This window comes from Ovis canadensis, chromosome 7, assembly GCF_042477335.2.
Source record: "Ovis canadensis isolate MfBH-ARS-UI-01 breed Bighorn chromosome 7, ARS-UI_OviCan_v2, whole genome shotgun sequence".
Taxonomy (NCBI): domain Eukaryota; kingdom Metazoa; phylum Chordata; class Mammalia; order Artiodactyla; family Bovidae; genus Ovis; species Ovis canadensis.
In genome coordinates this window covers 12,014,898-12,029,770 of record NC_091251.1, presented here as the reverse complement: position 1 = coordinate 12,029,770, position 14,873 = coordinate 12,014,898, and positions in this window count along the sequence as shown.

Genomic DNA, 14,873 nt, shown 5'->3' with positions numbered 1-14,873 from the left:
GTTCCCTGAGGTCCCCGTCGTAAGTCGAGAGCACCTGCCGCAACTCGAGAAAATCCAGGAGGTTTTGCCCTCCAGGTGAGATGAGGCCCATTTCCGCTGAGGGTTCTCGAGGCCAATCACATCTAACCACTGGAACTTCCAAAGGGTCCTTCACACCATTCCTGCAACTCAAGAAGTTCCCCGACATACCCGTGTCCACTCGAGAGGAAGCACGTGGGGTCCCGCACACATCCAGGGGAGCCCCGTTTCCGCCTCCTAGCTCGAGATGAGGGATCCTTTCCCTGTTTCGTAGGGAAAGAATTCCCGGCGTTCCCGTCGCATCTCAAGAGGAGGCGCTCTCCACAGGAAAGGCGAGAGGAACTCCAGGGTCGTGCCACCATTCCAAGAGTCCCCCAGATGTGTCAGTCCATTCCAGAGGAACCTGTTTTCACTGCACTGCCTTAACGTTCAAGCCGAGGATCGACTCCCACCACGTGTGCACGTGGGACAGCCCTGTGGGAAAGCCTCGTGGGAAAGCCTCGTGGGAAAGACTCGAGGGAAAACCATAGATCCTTTGATCCACGCGGCGGACTGCGTGACACTGCTGCTACCGCTCTGGAGGAAAGCGCAAGTGCATGCCCGCATTCGAGACGAGGACTGACTCCCCTGGGGAGACTCCAGAAGTACCCCAAGATCCATGTCAGCACTGGATTGGAATCCTCAGGTTCCGGCCCCGACTCCACACAAGGTCTTAGGCCCCGGCATCGACGGGAGAGGAATCCCGAGAGGCCCCCGAGGAACTCGCATGGGGACTGGCCTTTCCTGAGGCCACCAGAGCGGGTCCCAGAGGTCCCCGTCGTAAGTCGAGAGCACCTGCCGCAACTCCAGAAAATCCAGGAGGTTTTGCCCTCCAGGCGAGATGAGGCCCATTTCCGCTGAGGCTTCTCGAGGCCAATCACATCTAACCACTGGAACTTCCAAAGGGTCCTTCACACCCTTGCTGCAACTCAAGAAGTTCCCCAACATACCCGTTTGCACTCGAGAGGAAGCACGTGGTGTCCCGCACACATCCAGGAGAGCCCCGTTTCCGCCTCCTAGCTTGAGATGAGGGATCCTTTCCTTGTTTCGTAGGGAAAGAATTCCCGGCGTTCCCGTCGCATCTCAAGAGGAGGCGCTCTCCACAGGAAAGGCGAGAGGAATTCCAGGGTCATGCCACCATTCCAAGAGTCCCCCAGATGTGTCAGTCCATTCCAGAGGAACCTGTTTTCCCTGCACTGCCTTGACGTTCAAGCCGAGGATCGACTCCCACCACGTGTGCACGTGGGACAGCCCTGTGGGAAAGCTTCGTGGGAAAGCCTCGTGGGAAAGACTCGAGGGAAAACCATAGATCCTTTGATCCACGCGGCGGACTGCGTGACACTGCTGCTACCGCTCTGGAGGAAAGCGCAAGTGCATGCCCGCATTCGAGACGAGGACTGACTCCCCTGGGGAGACTCCAGAAGTACCCCAAGATCCATGTCAGCACTGGAGAGGAATCCTCAGGTGCCGGCCCCGACTCCACACAAGGTCTTAGGCCCCGGCATCGACGGGAGAGGAATCCCGAGAGGCCCCCGAGGAACTCGCATGGGGACTGGCCTTTCCTGAGGCCACCAGAGCGGGTCCCTGAGGTCCCCGTCGTAAGTCGAGAGCACCTGCCGCAACTCGAGAAAATCCAGGAGGTTTTGCCCTCCAGACGAGATGAGGCCCATTTCCGCTGAGGCTTCTCGAGGCTAATCACGTCTAACCACTGGAACTTCCAAAGGGTCCTTCACACCCTTGCTGCAACTCAAGAAGTTCCCCGACATACCCGTCTCCACTCGAGAGGAAGCACGTGGTGTCCCACACACATCCAGGGGAGCCCCGTTTCCGCCTCCTAGCTCGAGATGAGGGATCATTTCCCTGTTTCGTAGGGAAAGAATTCCCGGCGTTCCCGTCGCATCTCAAGAGGAGGCGCTCTCCACAGGAAAGGCGAGAGGAACTCCAGGGTCGTGCCACCATTCCAAGAGTCCCCCAGATGTGTCAGTCCATTCCAGAGGAACCTGTTTTCACTGCACTGCCTTAACGTTCAAGCCGAGGATCGACTCCCACCACGTGTGCACGTGGGACAGCCCTGTGGGAAAGCCTCGTGGGAAAGCCTCGTGGGAAAGACTCGAGGGAAAACCATAGATCCTTTGATCCACGCGGCGGACTGCGTGACACTGCTGCTACCGCTCTGGAGGAAAGCGCAAGTGCATGTCCGCATTCGAGACGAGGACTGACTCCCCTGGGGAGACTCCAGAACTACCCCAAGATCCATGTCAGCACTGGAGAGGAATCCTCAGGTTCCGGCCCCGACTCCACACAAGGTCTTAGGCCCCGGCATCGACGGGAGAGGAATCCCGAGAGGCCCCCGAGGAACTCGCATGGGGACTGGCCTTTCCTGAGGCCACCAGAGCGGGTCCCTGAGGTCCCCGTCATAAGTCGAGAGCACCTGCCGCAACTCGAGAAAATCCAGGAGGTTTTGCCCTCCAGGCGAGATGAAGCCCATTTCTGCTGAGGCTTCTCGAGGCTAATCACGTCTAACCACTGGAACTTCCAAAGGGTCCTTCACACCCTTGCTGCAACTAAAGAAGTTTCCCGACATACCCGTCGCCACTCGAGAGGAAGCACGTGGGTCCCGCACACATCCAGGGGAGCCCCGTTTCCGCCTCCTATCTCGAGATGAGGGATCCTTTCCCTGTTTCGTAGGGAAAGAATTCCCGGCGTTCCCGTCGCATCTCAAGAGGAGGCGCTCTCCAAAGGAAAGGCGATAGGAACTCCAGGGTCGAGACATCATTCCAAGAGTCCCCCAGATGTGTCAGTCCATTCCAGAGGAACCTGTTTTCCCTGCACTGCCTTGACGTTCAAGCCGAGGATCGACTCCCACCACGTGTGCACGTGGGACAGCCCTGTGGGAAAGCCTCGTGGGAAAGCCTCGTGGGAAAGACTCGAGGGAAAACCATAGATCCTTTGATCCACGCGGCGGACTGCGTGACACTGCTGCTTCCGCTCTGGAGGAAAGCGCAAGTGCATGCCCGCATTCGAGACGAGGACTGACTCCCCTGGGGAGACTCCAGAAGTACCCCAAGATCCATGTCAGCACTGGAGAGGAATCCTAAGGTTCCGGCCCCGACTCCACACAAGGTCTTAGGCCCCGGCATCGACGGGAGAGGAATCCCGAGAGGCCCCCGAAGAACTCGCATGGGGACTGGCCTTTCCTGAGGCCACCAGAGCGGGTCCCTGAGGTCCCCGTCGTAAGTCGAGAGCACCTGCCCCAACTCGAGAAAATCCAGGAGGTTTTGCCCTCCAGGCGAGATGAGGCCCATTTCCGCTGAGGCTTCTCGAGGCCAATCACATCTAACCACTGGAACTTCCAAAGGGTCCTTCACACCCTTTCTGCAACTCAAGAAGTTCCCCGACATACCCGTCTGCACTCGAGAGGAAGCACGTGGTGTCCCGCACACATCCAGGGGAGCCCCGTTTCCGCCTCCTAGCTCGAGATGAGGGATCCTTTCCCTGTTTCGTAGGGAAAGAATTCCCGGCGTTCCCGTCGCATCTCAAGAGGAGGCGCTCTCCACAGGAAAGGCGAGAGGAACTCCAGGGTCGTGCCACCATTCCAAGAGTGCCCCAGATGTGTCAGTCCATTCCAGAGGAACCTGTTTTCCCTGCACTGCCTTGACGTTCAAGCCGAGGATCGACTCCCACCATGTGTGAACGTGGGACAGCCCTGTGGGAAAGCCTCGTGGGAAAGCCTCGTGGGAAAGACTCGAGGGAAAACCATAGATCCTTTGATCCACGCGGAGGACTGCGTGACACTGCTGCTACCGCTCTGGAGGAAAGCGCAAGTGCATGCCCGCATTCGACACGAGGACTGACTCCCCTGGGGAGACTCCAGAAGTACCCCAAGATCCATGTCAGCACTGGAGAGGAATCCTCAGGTTCCGGCCCCGACTCCACACAAAGTCTTAGGCCCCGGCATCGACGGGAGAGGAATCCCGAGACGCCCCCGAGGAACTCGCATGGGGATTGGCCTTTCCTGAGGCCACCAGAGCGGGTCCCTGAGGTCCCCGTCGTAAGTCGAGAGCACCTGCCGCAACTCGAGAAAATCCAGGAGGTTTTACCCTCCAGGCGAGATGAGGCCCATTTCCGCTGAGGCTTCTCGAGGCCAATCACATCTAACCACTGGAACTTCCAAAGGGTCCTTCACACCCTTGTTGCAACTCAAGAAGTTCCCCGACATACCCATCTCAACTCGAGAGGAAGCCCGTGGGTCCCGCACACATCCAGGGGAGCCCCGTTTCCGCCTCCTAGCTCGAGATGAGGGATCCTTTCCCTGTTTCGTAGGGAAAGAATTGCCGGCGTGCCCGTCGCAGTTCAAGAGGAGACGCTCTCCACAGGAAAGGCGAGAGGAACTCCAGGGTCGTGCTACCATTCCAAGAGTCCCCCGATGTGTCAGTCCATTCCAGAGGAACCTGTTTTCCCTGCACTGCCTTGACGTTCAAGCCAAGGATCGACTCCCACCACGTGTGCACGTGGGACAGCCCTGTGGGAAAGCCTCGTGGGAAAGCCTCGTGGGAAAGACTCGAGGGAAAACCAAACATCCTTTGATCCACGAGGCGGACTGCGTGACACTGCTGCTACCGCTCTGGAAGAAAGCGCAAGTGCATGCCCGCATTCCAGACGAGGACTGACTCCCCTGGGGAGACTCCAGAAGTACCCCAATATCCATGTCAGCACTGGAGAGGAATCCTCAGGTTCCGGCCCCGACTCCACACAAGGTCTTAGGCCCCGGCATCGACGGGAGAGGAATCCCGAGAGGCCCCCGAGGAACTCGCATGGGGACTGGCCTTTCCTGAGGCCACCAGAGCGGTTCCCTGAGGTCCCCGTCGTAAGTCGAGAGCACCTGCCGCAACTCGAGAAAATCGAGGAGGTTTTGCACTCCAGGCGAGATGAGGCCCATTTCCGCTGAGGCTTCTCGAGGCCAATCACATCTAACCACTGGAACTTCCAAAGGGTCCTTCACACCCTTGCTGCAACTCAAGAAGTTCCCCGACATACCCATCTCCACTCGAGAGGAAGCACGTGCGGTTCCGCACACATCCAGGGGAGCCCCGTTTCCGCCTCCTAGCTCGAGATGAGGGATCCTTTCCCTGTTTCGTAGGGAAAGAATTCCCGGCGTTCCTGTCGCATCTCAAGAGGAGGCGCTCTCCACAGGAAAGGCGAGAGGAACTCCAGGGTCGAGACACCATTCCAAGAGTCCACCAGATGTGTCAGTCCATTCCAGAGGAACCTGTTTTCCCTGCACTGCCTTGACGTTCAAGCCGAGGATCGACTCCCACCACGTGTGCACGTGGGACAGCCCTGTGGGAAAGCCTCGTGGGAAAGCCTCGGGGGAAAGACTCGAGGGAAAACCATAGATCCTTTGATCCACGCGGCGGACTGCGTGACACGGCTGCTACCGCTCTGGAGGAATGCGCAAGTGCATGCCCGCATTCGAGACGAGGACTGACTCCCCTGGGGAGACTCCAAAAGTACCCCAAGATCCATGTCAGCACTGGAGAGGAATCCTCAGTTTCCGGCCCTGAATCCACACAAGGTCTTAGGCCCCGTCATCGACAGGAGAGGAATCCCGAGAGGCCCCCGAGGAACTCGCATGGGGACTGGCCTTTCCTGAGGCCACCAGAGCGGGTCCCTGAGGTCCCCGTCGTAAGTCGAGAGCACCTGCCGCAACTCGAGAAAATCCAGGAGGTTTTGCTCTCCAGGCGAGATGAGGCCCATTTCCGCTGAGGCTTCTCGAGGCTAATCACGTCTAACCACTGGAACTACCAAAGGGTCCTTAACACCCTTGCTGCAACTCAAGAAGTTCCCCGACATACCCGTCTCCACTCGAGAGGAATCATGTGGTGTCCCGCACACATCCAGGGGAGCCCGGTTTCCGCCTCCTAGCTCGAGATGAGGGATCCTTTCCCTGTTTCGTAGGGAAAGAATTCCCGGCGTTCCCGTCGCATCTCAAGAGGAGGCGCTCTCCACAGGAAAGGCGAGAGGAACTCCAGGGTCGTTCCACCATTCCAAGAGTCCCCCAGATGTGTCAGTCCATTCCAGAGGAACCTGTTTTCCCTGCACTGCCTTGACGTTCAAGCCGAAGATCGACTCCCACCACGTGTGCACGTGGGACAGCCCTGTGGGAAAGCCTCGTGGGAAAGTCTCGTGGGAGACTCGAGGGAAAACCATAGATCCTTTGATCCACGCGGCGGACTGCGTGACACTGCTGCTACCGCTCTGGAGGAAAGCGCAAGTGCATGCCCGCATTCGAGACGAGGACTGACTCCCCTGGGGAGACTCCAGAAGTACCCCAATATTCATGTCAGCACTGGAGAGGAATCCTCAGGTTCCGGCCCCGACTACACACAAGGTCTTAGGCCACAGCATCGACGGGAGAGGAATCCCGAGACGCCCCCGAGGAACTCGCATGGGGACTGGCCTTTCCTGAGGCCACCAGAGCGGGTCCCTGAGGTCCCCGTCGTAAGTCGAGAGCACCTGCCGCAACTCGAGAAAATCCAGGAGGTTTTGCCCTCCAGGCGAGATGAGGCCCATTTCCGCTGAGGCTTCTCGAGGCCAATCACATCTAACCACTAGAACTTCCAAAGGGTCCTTCACACCCTTGCTGCAACTCAAGAAGTTCCCCGACATACCCGTCTCCACTCGAGAGGAAGCACGTGGGGTCCCGCACACATCCAGGGGAGCCCCGTTTCCGCCTCCTAGCTCGAGATGAGGGATCCCTTCCCTGTTTCGTAGGGAAAGAATTCCCGGCGTTCCCGTCGCATCTCAAGAGGAGGCGCTCTCCACAGGAAAGGCGAGAGGATCTCCAGGGTCGTGACACCATTCCAAGAGACCCCAGATGTGTCAGTCCATTCCAGAGGAACCTGTTTTCCCTGCACTGCCTTGACGTTCAAGCCGAGGATCGACTCCCACCACGTGTGCACGTGGGACAGCCCTGTGGGAAAGCCTCGTGGGAAAGCCTCGTGGGAAAGACTCGAGGGAAAAACATAGATCCTTTGTTCCACGCGGCGGACTGCGTGACACTGCTGCTACCGCTCTGGAAGAAAGCGCAAGTGCATGCCCGCATTCGAGACGAGGACTGACTCCCCTGGGGAGACTCCAGAAGTACCCCAAGATCCATGTCAGCACTGGAGAGGAATCCTCAGGTTCCGGCCCCGACTCCACACAAGGTCTTAGGCCCCGGCATCGACGGGAGAGGAATCCCGAGAGGCCTCCGAGGAACTCGCATGGGGACTGGCCTTTCCTGAGGCCACCAGAGCGGGTCCCTGAAGTCCCCGTCGTAAGTCGAGAGCACCTGCCGCAACTCGAGAAAATCCAGGAGGTTTTGCCCTCCAGGCGAGATGAGGCCCATTTCCGCTGAGGCTTCTCGAGGCCAATCACATCTAACCACTGGAACTTCCAAAGGGTCCTTCACACCCTTGCTGCAACTCAAGAAGTTCCCCGACATACCCGTCTCCACTGGAGAGGAAGCACGTGGGGTCCCGCACACATCCAGGGGAGCCCCGTTTCCGCCTCCTAGCTCGAGATGAGGGATCCTTTCCCTGTTTGGTAGGGAAAGAATTCCCGGCGTTCCCGTCGCATCTCAAGAGGAGGCGCTCTCCACAGGAAAGGCGAGAGGAACTCCAGGGTCGTGACACCATTCCAAGAGTCCCCCAGATGTGTCAGTCCATTCCATAGGAAACTGTTTTCCCTGCACTGCCTTGACGTTCAAGCCGAGGATCGACTCCCACCACGTGTGCACGTGGGACAGCCCTGTGGGAAAGCCTCGTGGGAAAGCCTCGTGGGAAAGACTCGAGGGAAAACCATAGATCCTTTGATCCACGCGGCAGACTGCGTGACACTGCTGCTACCGCTCTGGAGGAAAGCGCAAGTGCATGCCCGCATTCGAGACGAGGACTGACTCCCCTGGGGAGACTCCAGAAGTACCCCAAGATCCATGACAGCACTGGAGAGGAATCCTCAGGTTCCGGCCCCGACTCCACACAAGGTCTTAGGCCCCGGCATCGACGGGACAGGAATCCCGAGAGGGCCCCGAGGAACTCGCATGGGGACTGGCCTTTCCTGAGGCCACCAGAGCGGGTCCCTGAGGTCCCCGTCGTAAGTCGAGAGCACCTGCCGCAACGCGAGAAAATCCAGGAGGTTTTGCCCTCCAGGCGAGATGAGGCCCATTTCCGCTGAGGCTTCTCGAGGCCAATCACATCTAACCACTGGAACGTCCAAAGGGTCCTTCACACCATTGCTGCAACTCAAGAAGTTCCCCGACATACCCGTCTGCACTCGAGAGGTGCACGTGGGTTCCCGCACACATCCAGGGGAGCCCCGTTTCCGCCTCCTAGCTCGAGATGAGGGATCCTTTCCCTGTTTCGTAGGGAAAGAATTCCCGGCGTTCCCGTCGCATCTCAAGAGGAGGCGCTCTCCACAGGAAAGGCGAGAGGAACTCCAGGGTCGTGCCACCATTCCAAGAGTCCCCCATATGTGTCAGTCCATTCCAGAGGAACCTGTTTTCCCTACACTGCCGTGACGTTCAAGCCGAGGATCGACTCCCACCACGTGTGCACGTGGGACAGCCCTGTGGGAAAGCCTCGTGGGAAAGCCTCGTGGGAAAGACTCGAGGGAAAACCATAGATCCTTTGATCCACGCGGCGGACTGCGTGACACTGCTGCTACCGCTCTGGAGGAAAGCGCAAGTGCATGCCCGCATTCGAGACGAGGACTGACTCCCCTGGGGAGACTCCAGAAGTACCCCAAGATCCATGTCAGCACTGGAGAGGAATCCTCAGGTTCCGGCCCCGACTCCACACAAGGTCTTAGGCCCCGGCATCGACGGGAGAGGAATCCCGAGAGGCCCCTGAGGAACTCGCATGGGGACTGGCCTTTCCTGAGGCCGCCAGAGCGGGTCCCTGAGGTCCCCGTCGTAAGTCGAGAGCACCTGAGGCAACTTGAGAAAATCCAGGAGGTTTTGCCCTCCAGGCGTGATGAGGCCCATTTCCGCTGAGGCTTCTCGAGGCCAATCACATCTAACCACTGGAACTTCCAAAGGGTCCTTCACACCCTTGCTGCAACTCAAGAAGTTCCCCGACATACCCGTCTGCACTCGAGAGGAAGCACGTGGTGTCCCGCACACATCCAGGGGAGACCCGTTTCCGCCTCCTACCTCGAGATGAGGGATCCTTTCCCTGTTTCGTAGGGAAAGAATTCCCGGCGTTCCCGTCGCATCTCAAGAGGAGGCGCTCTCCACAGGAAAGGCGAGAGGAACTCCAGGGTCATGCCACCATTCCAAGAGTCACCCAGATGTGTCAGTCCATTCCAGAGGAAACTGTTTTCCCTGCACTGCCTTGACGTTCAAGCCGAGGATCGACTCCCACCACGTGTGCACGTGGGACAGCCCTGGGGGAAGCCTCGTGGGAAAGCCTCGTGGGAAAGACTCGAGGGAAAACCATAGATCCTTTGATCCACGCGGCGGACTGCGTGACACTGCTGCTACCGCTCTGGAGGAAAGCGCAAGTGCATGCCCGCATTCGAGACGAGGACTGACTCCCCTGGGGAGACTCCAGAAGTACCCCAAGATCCATGTCAGCACTGGAGAGGAATACTCAGGTTCCGGCCCCGACTCCACACAAGGTCTTAGGCCCCGGCATCGACGGGAGAGGAATCCCGAGAGGCCCCCGAGGAACTCGCATGGGGACTGGCCTTTCCTGAGGCCACCAGAGCGGATCCCTGAGGTCCCCGTCGTAAGTCGAGAGCACCTGCCGCAATTCGAGAAAATCCAGGAGGTTTTGCCCTCCAGGCGAGATGAGGCCCATTTCCGCTGAGGCTTCTCGAGGCCAATCACGTCTAACCACTGGAACTTCCAAAGGGTCCTTCACACCCTTGCTGCAACTCAAGAAGTTCCCCGACATACCCGTCTCTACTCGAGAGGAAGCACGTGGGTCACGCACACATCCAGGGGAGCCCCGTTTCCGCCTCCTATCTCGAGATGAGGGATCCTTTCCCTGTTTCATAGGGAAAGAATTCCCGGCGTTCCCGTCGCATCTCAAGAGGAGGCGCTCTCCACAGGAAAGGCGAGAGGAACTCCAGGGTCGTGCCACCATTCCAAGAGTCCCCCAGATGTGTCAGTCCATTCCAGAGGAACCTGTTTTCCCTGCACTGCCTTGACGTTCAAGCCGAGGATCGACTCCCACCACGTGTGCACGTGGGACAGCCCTGTGGGAAAGCCTCGTGGGAAAGCCTCGTGGGAAAGACTCGAGGGAAAACCATAGATCCTTTGATCCACGCGGAGGACTGCGTGACACTGCTGCTACCGCTCTGGAGGAAAGCGCAAGTGCATGCCCGCATTCGAGACGAGGACTGACTCCCCTGGGGAGACTCCAGAAGTACCCCAAGATCCATGTCAGCACTGGAGAGGAATCCTCAGGTTCCGGCCCCGACTCCACACAAGGTCTTAGGCCCCGGCATCGACGGGAGAGGAATCCCGAGAGGCCCCCGAGGAACTCGCATGGGGACTGGCCTTTCCTGAGGCCACCAGAGCGGGTCCCTGAGGTCCCCGTCGTACGTCGAGAGCACCTGCCCCAACTCGAGAAAATCCAGGAGGTTTTGCCCTCCAGGCGAGATGAGGCCCATTTCCGCTGAGGCTTCTCGAGGCCAATCACATCTAACCACTGGAACTTCCAAAGGGTCCTTCACACCATTGCTGCAACTCAAGAAGTTCCCCGACATACCCGTCTCCACTCGAGAGGAAACACGTGGGGTCCCGCACACATCCAGGGGAGCCCCGTTTCCGCCTCCTAGCTCGAGATGAGGGATCCTTTCCCTGTTTCGTAGGGAAAGAATTCCCGGCGTTCCCGTCGCATCTCAAGAGGAGGCGCTCTCCACAGGAAAGGCGAGAGGAACTCCAGGTTCGAGACACCCTTCCAAGAGTCCCCCAGATGTGTCAGTCCATTCCAGAGGAACCTGTTTTCCCTGCACTGCCTTGACGTTCAAGCCGAGGATCGACTCCCACCACGTGTGCACGTGGGACAGCCCTGTGGGAAAGCCTCGTGGGAAAGCCTCGTGGGAAAGACTCGAGGGAAAACCATAGATCCTTTGATCCACGCGGCGGACTGCGTGACACTGCTGCTACCGCTCTGGAGGAAAGCGCAAGTGCATGCCCGCATTCGAGACGAGGACTGACTCCCCTGGGGAGACTCCAGAAGTACCCCAAGATCCATGTCAGCACTGGAGAGGAATCCTCAGGTTCCGGCCCCGACTCCACACAAGGTCTTAGGCCCCGGCATCGACGGGAGAGGAATCCCGAGAGGCCCCCGGGGAACTCGCATGGGGACTGGCCTTTCCTGAGGCCACCAGAGCGGGTCCCTGAGGTCCCCGTCGTAAGTCGAGAGCACCTGCCGCAACTCGAGAAAATCCAGGAGGTTTTGCCCTCCAGGCGAGATGAGGCCCATTTCCGCTGAGGCTTCTCGAGGCCAATCACGTCTAACCACTGGAACTTCCAAAGGGTCCTTCACACCCTTGCTGCAACTCAAGAAGTTCCCCGACATACCCGTCTCCACTCGAGAGGAAGCACGTGGGGTCCCGCACACATCCAGGGGAGCCCCGTTTCCGCCTCCTAGCTCGAGATGAGGGATCCTTTCCCTGTTTCGTAGGGAAAGAATTCCCGGCGTTCCCGTCGCATCTCAAGAGGAGGCGCTCTGCACAGGAAAGGCGAGAGGAACTCCAGGGTCGAGACACCATTCCAAGAGTCCCCCAGATGTGTCAGTCCATTCCAGAGGAACCTGTTTTCCCTGCACTGCCTTGACGTTCAAGCCGAGGATCGACTCCCACCACGTGTGCACGTGGGACAGCCCTGTGGGAAAGCCTCGGGGGAAAGCCTCCTGGGAAAGACTCGAGGGAAAACCATAGATCCTTTGATCCCCGCGGCGGACTGCGTGACACTGCTGCTACCGCTCTGGAGGAAAGCGCAAGTGCATGCCCGCATTCGAGACTAGGACTGACTCCCCTGGGGAGACTCGAGAAGTACCCCAAGATCCATGTCAGCACTGGAGAGGAATCCTCAGGTTCCGGCCCCGACTCCACACAAGGTCTTAGGCCCCGGCATCAACGGGAGAGGAATCCCGAGAGGCCCCCGAGGAACTCGCATGGGTACTGGCCTTTCCTGAGGCCACCAGAGCGGGTCCCTGAGGTCCCCGTCGTAAGTCGAGAGCACCTGCCGCAACTCGAGAAAATCGAGGAGGTTTTGCCCTCCAGGCGAGATGAGGCCCATTTCCGCTGAGGCTTCTCGAGGCCAATCACATCTAACCACTGGAACTTCCAAAGGGTCCTTCACACCCTTGCTGCAACTCAAGAAGTTCCCCGACATACCCGTCTCCACTCGAGAGGAAGCACGTGGGTCCCGCACACATCCAGGGGAGCCCCGTTTCCGCCTCCTATCTCGAGATGAGGGATCCTTTCCCTGTTTCGTAGGGAAAGAATTCCCGGCGTTCCCGTCGCATCTCAAGAGGAGGCGCTCTCCACAGGAAAGGCGAGAGGAACTCCAGGGTCGTGCCACCATTCCAAGAGTCCCCCAGATGTGTCAGTCCATTCCAGAGGAACCTGTTTTCCCTGCACTGCCTTGACGTTCAAGCCGAGGATCGACTCCCACCACGTGTGCACGTGGGACAGCCCTGTGGGAAAACCTCGTGGGAAAGCCTCGTGGGAAAGACTCGAGGGAAAACCATAGATCCTTTGATCCACCCGGCGGACTGCGTGACACTGCTGCTACCGCTCTGGAGGAAAGCGCAAGTGCATGCCCGCATTCGAGACGAGGACTGACTCCCCTGGGGAGAGTCCAGAATACCCCAAGATCCATGTCAGCACAGGAGAGGAATCCTCAGGTTCCGGCCCCGACTCCACACAAGGTCTTAGGCCCCGGCATCGACGGGAGAGTAATCCCGAGAGGGCCCCGAGGAACTCGCATGGGGACTGGCCTTTCCTGAGGCCACCAGAGCGGGTCCCTGAGGTCCCCGTCGTAAGTCGAGAGCACCTGCCGCAACTCGAGAAAATCGAGGAGGTTTTGCCCTCCAGGCGAGATGAGGCCCATTTCCGCTGAGGCTTCTCGAGGCCAATCACATCTAACCACTGGAACTTCCAAAGGGTCCTTCACACCCTTGCTGCAACTCAAGAAGTTCCCCGACATACCCGTCTCCACTCGAGAGGAAGCACGTGGGTCCCGCACACATCCAGGGGAGCCCCGTTTCCGCCTCCTATCTCGAGATGAGGGATCCTTTCCCTGTTTCGTAGGGAAAGAATTCCCGGCGTTCCCGTCGCATCTCAAGAGGAGGCGCTCTCCACAGGAAAGGCGAGAGGAACTCCAGGGTCGTGCCACCATTCCAAGAGTCCCCCAGATGTGTCAGTCCATTCCAGAGGAACCTGTTTTCCCTGCACTGCCTTGACGTTCAAGCCGAGGATCGACTCCCACCACGTGTGCACGTGGGACAGCCCTGTGGGAAAGCCTCGTGGGAAAGCCTCGTGGGAAAGACTCGAGGGAAAACCATAGATCCTTTGATCCCCGCGGCGGACTGCGTGACACTGCTGCTACCGCTCTGGAGGAAAGCGCAAGTGCATGCCCGCATTCGAGACTAGGACTGACTCCCCTGGGGAGACTCGAGAAGTACCCCAAGATCCATGTCAGCACTGGAGAGGAATCCTCAGGTTCCGGCCCCGACTCCACACAAGGTCTTAGGCCCCGGCATCAACGGGAGAGGAATCCCGAGAGGCCCCCGAGGAACTCGCATGGGGACTGGCCTTTCCTGAGGCCACCAGAGCGGGTCCCTGAGGTCCCCGTCGTAAGTCGAGAGCACCTGCCGCAACTCGAGAAAATCCAGGAGGTTTTGCCCTCCAGGCGAGATGAGGCCCATTTCCGCTGAGGCTTCTCGAGGCCAATCACATCTAACCACTGGAACTTCCAAAGGGTCCTTCACACCCTTGCTGCAACTCAAGAAGTTCCCCGACATACCCGTCTCCACTCGAGAGGAAGCACGTGGGTCCCGCACACATCCAGGGGAGCCCCGTTTCCGCCTCCTATCTCGAGATGAGGGATCCTTTCCCTGTTTCGTAGGGAAAGAATTCCCGGCGTTCCCGTCGCATCTCAAGAGGAGGCGCTCTCCACAGGAAAGGTGAGAGGAACTCCAGGGTCGTGCCACCATTCCAAGAGTCCCCCAGATGTGTCAGTCCATTCCAGAGGAACCTGTTTTCCCTGCACTGCCTTGACGTTCAAGCCGAGGATCGACTCCCACCACGTGTGCACGTGGGACAGCCCTGTGGGAAAACCTCGTGGGAAAGCCTCGTGGGAAAGACTCGAGGGAAAACCATAGATCCTTTGATCCACGCGGCGGACTGCGTGACACTGCTGCTACCGCTCTGGAGGAAAGCGCAAGTGCATGCCCGCATTCGAGACGAGGACTGACTCCCCTGGGGAGAGTCCAGAATACCCCAAGATCCATGTCAGCACAGGAGAGGAATCCTCAGGTTCCGGCCCCGACTCCACACAAGGTCTTAGGCCCCGGCATCGACGGGAGAGTAATCCCGAGAGGGCCCCGAGGAACTCGCATGGGGACTGGCCTTTCCTGAGGCCACCAGAGCGGGTCCCTGAGGTCCCCGTCGTAAGTCGAGAGCACCTGCCGCAACTCGAGAAAATCGAGGAGGTTTTGCCCTCCAGGCGAGATGAGGCCCATTTCCGCTGAGGCTTCTCGAGGCCAATCACATCTAACCACTGGAACTTCCAAAGGGTCCTTCACACCCTTGCT